A 12,294-nucleotide genomic window follows, 5' to 3' on the forward strand; every position below is an offset into this window, starting at 1 on the left:
GGACCTCCTCCTGACCATGTCTCTGTCTGTTCCCTGAACCTTATACGTTACTTCCCGTTTTCTGACCTCGGACCTCCTCCTGACCATGTCTCTGTCTGTTCCCTGAACCTTATACGTTACTTCCCGTTTTCTGACCTCAGATGGGTGGACACACTGTAAATAGGTGCGGTGTATACAGGAGATGGGTGGACACACTATATAGGTGCGGTGTATACAGGATACGGGTGGACACACTGTATATAGGTGCGGTGTATACAGGAGATGGGTGGACACACTATATAGGTGCGGTGTATACAGGATACGGGTGGACACACTGTATATAGGTGCGGTGTATACAGGATACGGGTGGACACACTGTATATAGGTGCGGTGTATACAGGATATGGGTGGACACACTGTATATAGGTGCGGTGTATACAGGATACGGGTGGACACACTGTATATAGGTGCGGTGTATACAGGATATGGGTGGACACACTGTATATAGGTGCGGTGTATACAGGATATGGGTGGACACACTGTATATAGGTGCGGTGTATACAGGATATGGGTGGACACACTGTATATAGGTGCGGTGTATACAGGATATGGGTGGACACACTGTATAGTCTGAGTCGTAAGGAAATCTAGAGAGCGCTGCTCCGGGATCTGAGAACAATATAATGCACCACTTTATTGTCTACAGCTCCTCTTTGTTTCATTTAATTTTAACAAGTTCTGTAAATTTCTCACTAATTTTTGGATGTCTGTTTACCGACACAGAATGAAAGTGTTGGTGGCATATGAAGGGGAGTGGGCAGATGGGTTGGTTGCCCTAAGCCGGGCATAAAATATCCCTCAATTACCCCATCAATACTCACAAATCTTTTTTGGACATCCCAGTTGCTCGGTCTCACCAATTCATACGCAGAGCACAGCAGTCGGGAATTTGTCATCGGCTTATGCGCTCTGCATAGGCAGCAACTGGGATAACAGAGGGTAATAATGACAATGCTGAATTGTGTAAACTGTACATGTGCTGCACTTTTTTCTCTTGCAACTCCGTATGCTAAATCCCAGAGGTTCCCTGGTGTTAAGCATAAAAGAAAACACTAACATTATACCAATTTTGTAGGGTTAAGGTGATAAAATGCACAAATAAATGTAATAAAAAAGCAAAAAATAGAACAATGCATAACTTTATTTTATTATTTATTTTCATTTTATATCAGATTTCATCGAAAAGCAGAAAAACAATAAACGGCTAAAAGTAAACTATAATAAAACGCTCATATAAAATACAAGAGCTCGGGGCAAAAGAGGGTCAGCACTGGACGGGTGGAGGGGGCTCAAGAAATACTTGCCCCCCCCCGCTCCAACAGTGTCCTGACCTAACCCTCCTCGCACAGCTGAGGGTTTGTTACTGTCCTAACCAGTCTGGACTCCAGTGTAGTTAAAGTTTTCCTGCACTGATACATTGTAACAAACAAATTATGTTTATTACAAACTCATAAAACTATTAAATGAGGATTAATTGACGGAAAAACTGGAAATGCCATTTCCGCAGCTCTGTATGACTATTTGTGGTGTGATATCGCCACCTGGTGGCAGAGTGAGGGATAGTCTCTATAGAAGCTGCTCTCTGTTGTGTGTGGAGCTGTAATAATGCCGCCAGATAGTTGCATGAGACCTGTACTGCCCCTATGCATGCCTCCAGATTCATACAGGGGAATCTTAGTTATGCAAACTTACTCCAGTGGCTTTAAAATAGTTTTAATTAAGTTTTATTATTTTCATGCCTAGCAATGATCTCCATCATCGATAAGTTTTATTACACTTTATTTTTCTTTCAATTCCTCAGGCTGGCAGTGAATGGAGTCAGTCTTGAAACGTGCATCAGTTCATGCATCCTGCTCACGCAGCACATTGGGACCCCTGATAATGCTCCGGTGGGCCCTGAACTGGACGGAGACAGGGCCCTGTATTAAATGTACACTGTACACTATATACAGAGCTCCTGTGTATGATGTCACTGGTGATCACTGTATTACCTGTACACTGTACACTATATACAGAGCTCCTGTGTATAATGTCACTGGTGATCACTGTATTACCTGTACACTGTACACTATATACAGAGCTCCTGTGTATAATGTCACTGGTGATAACTGTATTACCTGTACACTGTACACTATATACAGAGCTCCTGTGTATAATGTCACTGGTGATCACTGTATTACCTGTACACTGTACACTATATACAGAGCTCCTGTGTATAAAGTCACTGGTAGTGATGGGCACACCCGAACTGTAAAAGTCCGGATCTGCATGGTGTCAAAAGTATCCAGGTGCCTGACTAAGAGTTCTCAGGGAACTCCAGCTAATGATCCAGATCCGGCAAGTTGCGGAAAAAAAATAAAGGAAAAATGAAGAAAATAGTTATCAAGAAAGCGGGCTCTACTTACCGAGTCTCCGACGCAGTTGTCCACTGCTCCCAGACCGCTCATTATTGCTCATCCATATTCACTGCTTCCCCCACCCACCGGCCGTCCTGGCGTCTGTGATTGGTTGCAGTCAGGCGTTCCCCCGGCCTGTGTGATAGTGTCTGACTGCAACTAATCACATATCCGGTCTGCAGATCCCTATCACGGTGTAAAACTAAATAAATAAAAAAGTTGTCATAGAGCCCCCCCCATATTATGATACCCAGCACAGATAAAGCAGACAGCTGTGTGCATTATCTTTGCTGTAAATCAAAATAGGAGAAACCACATACAGCTTTAGATAGTTTTTAAAAATCGGCATACAGTTCCTCCTAATTTTGGTACCCATCCATGATAAAGCCTGACATCTGGGGGCTGGTATTCGCAGGCTAAGGAGACCCGTGCTTATTGGCCCCTCCCAGACTAAAAATAGCACCTTTGCAGCTGCCCTGGATTGTCGCATCCAATAAATGTGACAATCCTGGAACTTTACCCAGTTATTCCTAATTGCTCTGGTACGGAGGCAATTGGAGCAATAAGGGGTTAATAACAGCCCACAGCTACAACTAAGCCCTAGATTCGTAATGGGAGGTGTATATGAGACACTCCATCACTAATCTGTAAGTGAAAAGAAATAAACACAAACACCAAAAAAATCCTTTATTTGAAATAAGAGACAAAAATTCACCCTCTTTCACCAATTTCTTAACCCCCAAAAAACCCCTAAAGGTCCAACGTAATCCACATGATGGCCAATGACGATTCCAGCTCTGCTACATCTGGAAGCACAGCCAGCCAACAACCATAGAACATGACCACACGCTGTGATGTTCAGGCAGAGACTGAGCTGCAGCGATCAGTGGTGACGTCACTCAGGTTATTTGCGGTAACAGCTGGAAGTTGCTACGGCCCTCCACCTGTGACCGCAGGTAAACTGACCTCAGGGGACCTTAGTAAACTCACTGAGCTCACAGACCTGCATCTCCTGGCAGAAAACCAAGGGGTTTTTTTGCCAAGAGATGCAGATTTGGTGCTGAAACTTCTACAGCATATTCCTGCACCCAATCTACAGCTCATGCCAAAAAAAGCATCACTATCGCATGCGGTATGATGAGGTAGTGATGCAATTTTTTTTCCCAAGAGGTGTAGGAATATGCTTTAGAAGGTTCAGCACCAAACCTGCATCTCTCAGCCCAAAACTGCAAAAAAAAAACAAAAACAGTTTTAGCACCATTTTGTAGTTGGTTTCTGCCAGAAGGTGCAAATTTGTTGCTGAATTCTGGTGCAAAAATTTCAGCACCAAATTTATATCTGGCAGTAAACTGCGCCAAAACAGCGTCACAACTGGGGGTGTTTTTTTGCATTTTTGTGCCAAAAGATGCAAATTTGGTGATTAAATTTTTACACCATATTCATGCACTAAGTCTACACTTCATGGCAAAAAAAAGTGTCAAAACCACATGCGTTATTATGTGGTAGTGATGCATTTTAGCCAGGAGGTGTAGAATGAGTGCAGGAATATGGTGTAAGAATGTCATCACCAAATCTGCATCTGTTGGCAAAAAAATTTTGGTTTTCTGCCAGGAGATGCAGGTCTGTGAACTCAGACGTGAGGTCACTGAGTGTACGGAGGTCACCTGAGGTCACCAGAGATCACCTGAGGTCACCTGCGATAATTCAAAATGTTCCACTACACTGACAGTTAGCAGAGATCTTACACATGGTGAAGAACGGATAAAATATATTGGAGAATTTTAGAATTTTTCACTACATAGGTTATTACATTTTATTTTGCCCTCGTTCAGCCCTGGAGTTCTGGGTTCAAATCCCACCAACCAAGAAAAGGATGTGAGGCAGGTCTTCAGGTTTTGCAAAACTATAACTTCCATCAGTTGCAGAAATTTAGATCATGAACATGAATTCTGAAAGATTCAATCATCTGTTACTATAAAAAATCCTCAGCTCCGAGACGTGTGTGTCAGCGAGGAAATAAGTGATTACACATGTAGTGACAGTACGAAGATATACTGAACATGGGGGAAAATGTACAGAACAGCTCGTAGAGTGATAGAAATCTGCTATTCAGGAATATCCCTGTTTAACAAAAAAAAAACCTTTCTTTTCTGTTCTGTTCTGTTCTGTGCGGCTTTTCCTGGTGTGACACCGCCATCTTGTGGTAGAATAGGAGACTGTCTCTGCAAAAACTCCTGCACTCGCATACATTAATGCTCAGTTATTAATACTGCACTTTCATTATTTCTGACAAAGGTCCATCCAGATCAACCCACACCAAGGGGTTTACATAGAAACCATGGGGCCCCATGGGAGAAGTTTTAATTTCAAGCCCCCCCCCCAAATGTATTTATTATTATTATTATTATTATTATTATTATTATTATTTCATTCCACAGTGAATTCCTTCACAGTACCCTCAACCACCCCAGCAAAGTATGGTGACCTAAAAAGTATGATCCCCCAACTATGACCCTTCACACATTATGATGGACCCCACACAATCCTTCCCTCACACTGTATATAATTGCTTACATACATTATAGTGGCCCTGAAATTGCCCTCCATAAAGCTCCCTTATAGCTCTCCAAATAGTATAATGGCCTCCACATAGTGCTCCATATAGTATAATACACCCCCATAGTCATCAATATAGTATAATACACCCCCATAGTCATCAATATAGTATAATACACCCCCATAGTCATCAATATGGTATAATACACCCCCATAGTCCTCAATATAGTATAATACACCCCCATAGTCATCCATATTGAATAAAGCACACCCATAATCTTCTATATAGTATAATGCACCCCCATAGTCCTCCATATAGTATAATACATTCCCATAGTCCTCCATATATTATACTGCACACCCATATCCTCCATATAGTATAATACACTCCAATAGTCTTCTATATAGTATAATGCACCCCCATAGTCCACCACATATTATGCACCCCATAGTCCTCCATACCGTATATTATAATGCACCCCATAGTCCTCCATATAAAATAATGCACCCTCATAGTGCTCCATATAGTATAATACACCCCCATAGTCTTCCATATAGTATAATGCACCCTCATAGTCCTCCTTATAGTATAATGCACCCCATAGTCCTCCATATAAATAATGCACCCTCATAGTGCTCCCTATAGTACAATGCACCCTCATAGTGCTCCCTATAGTACAATGCACCCTCATAGTCCTCCATATAGTATAATGGACCCCGTAGTCCTCTATATAGTATAATGCACCCCATAGTCCTCCATATAAAATAATACACCCTATAGTATAATGCACCCTCATAGTCCTCCATATCTTATAATGCATTCCATAGTCCTCTATATAGTATAATGCACTCCATAATCCTCCATATATTATAATACACCCCCCATATTCCACCATATAGTATTATGCACCCCATAGTCCTCCATATCTTATAATGCACCTCATAGTCCTCTATATAGTATAATGCACTCCATAGTCTTGCATATATTATAATACACCCCCATAGTCCTCCATATAGTACTGTATAATGCATCCCATAGTCTTCCATATATTATAATACAACCCCATAGTCCTCTATATAGTATAATGCACACCCATAATCTTCTATATAGTATAATGCACCCCCATAGTCCTCCATATAAAATAATGCACCCTCATAGTGCTCTATACAGTTTAATGCACCCCCATAGTCCTCCATCTAAAATAATGCACCCTCATAGTGCTCTATATAGTATAATGCACCCTCATAGTCCTCCATATAGTATAATGCATGCCATAGTCCTCCATATATTATAATACATTCCCATAGTCCTCCATATATTATACTGCACACCCATATCCTCCATATAGTATAATACACTCCAATAGTCTACTATATAGTATAATGCACCCCCATAGTCCACCATATATTATAATGCACCCCATAGTCCTCCATACCGTATATTATAATGCACCCCATAGTCCTCCATATAAAATAATGCACCCTCATAGTGCTCCATATAGTATAATACACCCCCATAGTCTTCCATATAGTATAATGCACCCTCATGGTCCTCCATATAGAATAATACACCCCATAGTCCTCCATTTAAAATAATGCACCCTCATAGTGCTCCTTATAGTATAATGCACCCTCATAGTCCTCCATATAGTATAATGCACCCCATAGTCCTCTATATAGTATAATTCACTCTATAGTCCTCCATATATTATAATACACCCCCATAGTCCACCCTATAGTATTATGCACCCCATAGTCTTCCATATCTTATAATGCATCCCATAGTCCTCTATATAGTATAATGCACCCCATAGTCCTCCATATATTATAATACACCCCCATAGTCCAAAATATAGTATTATGCATCCCATAGTCCTCCATATCTTATAATACACCCCATAGTCCTCTATATAGTATAATGCACTCCATAGTCCTCCATATATTTTAATATACCCCCATAGTCCTCCATATAGTACTGTATAATGCATCCCATAGTCTTCCATATGTCGCTCTTATTCTTTCCCGCCTGGATTACTGCAACTCTTCATTGATTGGTCTCCTTCGGACCAAACTCTCCCCTCTCCAATCCATCTTGAATGCAGCAGCCAGGGTCATATTCCTGTCCAGCCACTTCACCGATGCCTCCACCTTGTGCCAGTCACTACACTGGCTACCTATCAGCTACAGAATACAATACAAACTCATATACCTCACCCACAAAGCTCTCCACAGCTCTGCACCACCATATATCGCATCCCTCATCTCTGTCTATCATCCTACCCGCCCCCTTCGTTCCGCAAATGATCTTAGACTAACATCCTCCATAATACGAACCTCACACCTCCGTCGCCAAGACTTTTCTCGTGCCGCGCCAGTTTTCTGGAATGCACTACCCCAAAGAATGCGACTAATATCCAGCCCCCAAGTTTTTAAGCGTACATTAAAAACACATCTCTTCAGACAAGCTTATCATCATAACTTACTAACCTAACTCTCCCCGGTCCCACCTTCTAAATGCTACTCATAACCTTCTCTCTCCTATTTCTGTCCTCACATCCTACATACAACCAAAAGCACGTAAGGGCACTCAAAAGGTTACTGTCTAAAGACCAGATCATTCATCTTTATATGTAACCAATTAACTAGCATAACAATGGCCGGACCAGACCTACAAGTGTTCTTCACCTCTTGTGTCCCCCTTCTTCCCCATAGATTGTAAGCTTTCGAGCAGGGCCCTCATTCCTACTGGAGCTGTTGAATTATGTTCTATTTTGTATTGTATTTGTCTATACAACCCCCAACCAGATTGTAAAGTGCTGCAGAATATGTTGGCGCCATATAAACTTTATTATTATTATTCCATATACAGTGTTATAATACACCCCCACAATGCTTTATATAGTATAATGCACACCCTACAGTCATCCATATCGTATTATGGCCATTGGCCACCATTCTCCTCATTGATTTTATTAAAAACTAAATACTCCCCTCTCCACTTACCCCGGCTGCTCCAGTGTCCGTGGCTTGTGTTCGGCAGCCCTGCACATCTCGGCGCAGTGGGCGCACTGTAGTGATGTCATCGCACCCACCGAATTGAGATGTCAGATCTCAGATGTTGAGAGAGAATGATGAAGGAGGGAGCGGCCAGCGGAGCGCTGCCTTTTCCATCATTGCTTTCACCTGTATCAGCCTCCATGTGCCCGTGACTGGGGGCTCATGACAGTGACGGGGTTTTATGTGTTAGATGTAGACCGGGGACTATATATACCAGGAAGGGCCCTGGATGGGGACATATATATCAGAATAGGAAACATATTTACCAGGAAGGGGCCCAGGATAGAGGACATATATACCAGAATGGGAAACATTTAACAGGAAGGGGCCCAGGATGGGGGACATATAGACCAGGATGGGGGACATATATTCCAGAATGGGGGACATATTTACCAGGAAGGGGCCCAGGATGGGGGACATATAGACCAGGATGGGGGACATATATTCCAGAATGGGGGACATATTTACCAGGAAGGGGCCCAGGATGGGGGACATATATACCAGGATGGGGGACATATTTACCAGGAAGGGGCCCAGGATGAAGGACATATAGACCAGGATGGGTGACATATTTACCAGGAAGGGGCCAGGTCCAAATTTTGCACTGGGCCCATTGTACTCTAGTTACGCCCCTGTCTAGATTCATTTCACGGTAAGAACAAAGTGCACAGGTTGTGATTTCCAACAATCTCCTTTTTACATATTTTAGACATTTCTTACATGATAGTGAAGAGCAGAAAACATAGCAACCTAGCAAATGAATAAACTCTAAAATCCACCAGGCTGAGTCACACTGCCCCATACATCTGTGTTTCATTGTGTTCTTGTGAGAATCACTCCTTATTGGTGACATTTGTCAGGCATGAAGAACTAAATCCCCTTCTTAATCTAACATATGTGACCACTTTCAATTCTGACCCCTGTTATACCGACTGTTATATGTGACCAATTCAATACTCACCTCTCTATACTAGCAGTAAAAATTAGTTCTTATTTAGCTCCACCCATTGTCTGTCTGCAGCCACCACTAGGGGGAGCTTCCTGTATACAGAGATACATGATAAGATTCTGTCTACAGCCACCACTAGGGGGAGCTCCCTGCATACAGAGATACATGATAAGATTCTGTCTGCAGCCACCACTAGGGGGAGCTTCCTGTATACAGAGATACATGATAAGATTCTGTCTACAGCCACCACTAGGGGGAGCTCCCTGCATACAGAGATACATGATAAGATACTGTCTGCAGCCACCACTAGGGGGAGCTTCCTGTATACAGAGATACATGATAAGATCCTGTCTGCAGCCACCACTAGGGGGAGCTCCCTGTATACAGAGATACATGATAAGATCCTGTCTGCAGCCACCACTAGGGGGAGCTCCCTGTATACAGAGATACATGATAAGATCCTGTCTGCAGTCACCACTAGAGGGAGCTCCCTGTATACAGAGATACATGATAAGATCCTGTCTGCAGCCACCACTAGGGGGAGCTCCCTGTATACAGAGATACATGATACGATCCTGTCTGCAGCCACCACTAGGGGGAGCTCCCTGTATACAGAGATACATGATCAGATCCTGTCTGCAGTCACCACTAGGGGGAGCTCCCTGTATACAGAGATACATGATAAGATTCTGTCTGCAGCCACCACTAGAGAGAGCTCCCTGTATACAGAGATACATGATAAGATCCTGTCTGCAGCCACCACTAGGAGGAGCTCCCTGTATATGGAGATACATGATAAGATCCTGTCTGCAGCCACCACTAGGGGGAGCTCCCTGTATACAGAGATACATGATAAGATCCTGTCTGCAGCCACCACTAGGGGGAGCTCCCTATATACAGAGATACATGATAAGATCCTGTCTGCAGCCACCACTAGGGGGAGCTCCCTGTATACAGAGATACATGATAAGATCCTGTCTGCAGCCACCACTAGGGGGAGCTCCCTGTATACAGAGATATATGATAAGATCCTGTCTGCAGCCACCACTAGGGGGAGCTCCCTGTATACAGAGATACATGATAAGATCCTGTCTGCAGCCACCACTAGGGGGAGCTCCCTGTGTACAGAGATATATGATAAGATTCTGTCTGCAGCCACCACTAGGGGGAGCTCCCTGTATACAGAGATACATGATAAGATCCTGTCTTCAGCCACCACTAGGGGGAGCTCCCTGTATACAGAGATACATGATAAGATCCTGTCTGCAGCCACCACTAGGGGGAGCTCCCTGTATACAGAGATACATGATAAGATTCTGTCTGCACCACTAGGAGGAGCTCCCTGTATACGGAGATACATGATAAGATCCTGTCTGCAGCCACCACTAGGGGGAGCTCCCTGTATACAGAGATACATGATAAGATCCTCTCTGCAGCCACCACTAGGGGGAGCTCCCTGTATACAGAGATACATGATAAGATTCTGTCTGCAGCCACCACTAGGGGGAGCTCCCTGTATACAGAGATACATGATAGGATTCTGTCTGCACCACTAGGAGGAGCTCCCTGTATACGGAGATACATGATAAGATCCTGTCTGCAGCCACCACTAGGGGGAGCTCCCTGTATACAGAGATACATGATCAGATCCTCTCTGCAGCCACCACTAGGGGGAGCTCCCTGTATACAGAGATACATGATAAGATTCTGTCTGCAGCCACCACTAGGGGGAGCGCCCTGTATACAGAGATACATGATGAGATCCTGTCTTCAGCCACCACTAGGGGGAGCTCCCTGTATACAGAGATACATAAGATCCTGTCTGCAGCCACCACTAGGGGGAGCTCCCTGTATACGGAGATACATGATAAGATCCTCTCTGCAGCCACCACTAGGGGGAGCTCCCTGTATACAGAGATACATGATAAGATCCTGTCTGCAGCCACCACTAGGGGGAGCTCCCTGTATACAGAGATACATGATAAGATCCTGTCTGCAGCCACCACTAGGGGGAGCTCCCTGCATACAGAGATACATGATAAGATACTGTCTGCAGCCACCACTAGGGGGAGATGCCTGTATACAGAGATACATGATAAGATACTGTCTGCAGCCACCACTAGGGGGAGCTCCCTGTATACAGAGATACATGATAAGATCCTGTCTGCAGCCACCACTAGGGGGAGATGCCTGTATACAGAGATACATGATAAGATCCTGTCTGCAGCCACCACTAGGGGGAGCTCCCTGTATACAGAGATACATGATAAGATCCTGTCTGCTGCCACCACTAGGGTGAGCTCCCTGTATACAGAGATACATGATAAGATTCTGTCTGCAGTCACCACTAGGGGGAGCTTCCTGTATACAGAGATACATGATAAGATCCTGTCTGCAGCCACCACTAGAGGGAGCCCCCTGTATACAGAGATACATGATAAGATCCTGTCTGCTGTCACCACTAGGGGGAGATGCCTGTATACAGAGATACATGATAAAATTTTGCCTGTAGCCACCACTAGGGGGAGATGCCTGCATAGGGATATGCATGATAAAACTGCCAGTGGCCACTACTGGATTGAGCTTAGGGCATCCACTTTTATTATCTATTGTTTTCCTAACCATTGGTCTGGGAGACTGATGGATTGAACTACTAGCAATTCTGAGAACAAAGCTCTAGGAGAAAGCAAATTATACCTATGCTCCACTCAATAGTTCCAAATAGGGAAATCAAGCATGCACACCTTTGCTCCATTCAAATTGAGGTCATGCAACTCCCTATATTGGTGGCTATATAAATCTGTATGTATTATGCTCCCACTAATGGAGACTCTATAATTCTATGTATATGTGGTGGCTATCTATTCCTATATGTAGTGAGCTCCCTCTAGTGGTGGCTGTGTATGCCTGTATGTAGTGAGCTCCCTCTAGTGGTGGCTGTGTATTCCTGTATGTAGTGAGCTACCTCTAGTGGTGGCTACATAAAAACAAAAAAGTGAGCTGGAGTATAAGATGGGATACATGGAACTTGTGAGACCATGTTCACACTGGCCATGAGACAAAGAGAAACCAAGGAAAAAAATGTGAAAACATACCCTGCTGTAACTAAATAAAAGCATAGTGCATATAAACATAGGGTACTTAGTAAACACTGTTTTTGATCAAAAAAAGCATAAAGCTATCCCACCAAACGCCAAGGTGTACCCAGTTGGGATAGTACCTACACTCTCTAATATTAAAACCTTACCATGGGTCTAAAATAGGCCTCAATGTGGCTAAGGGCTGAGAGCGACCGGG

Source organism: Anomaloglossus baeobatrachus, chromosome 7 (genome assembly GCF_048569485.1).
Source record: "Anomaloglossus baeobatrachus isolate aAnoBae1 chromosome 7, aAnoBae1.hap1, whole genome shotgun sequence".
Classification (NCBI taxonomy): Eukaryota; Metazoa; Chordata; class Amphibia; order Anura; family Aromobatidae; genus Anomaloglossus; species Anomaloglossus baeobatrachus.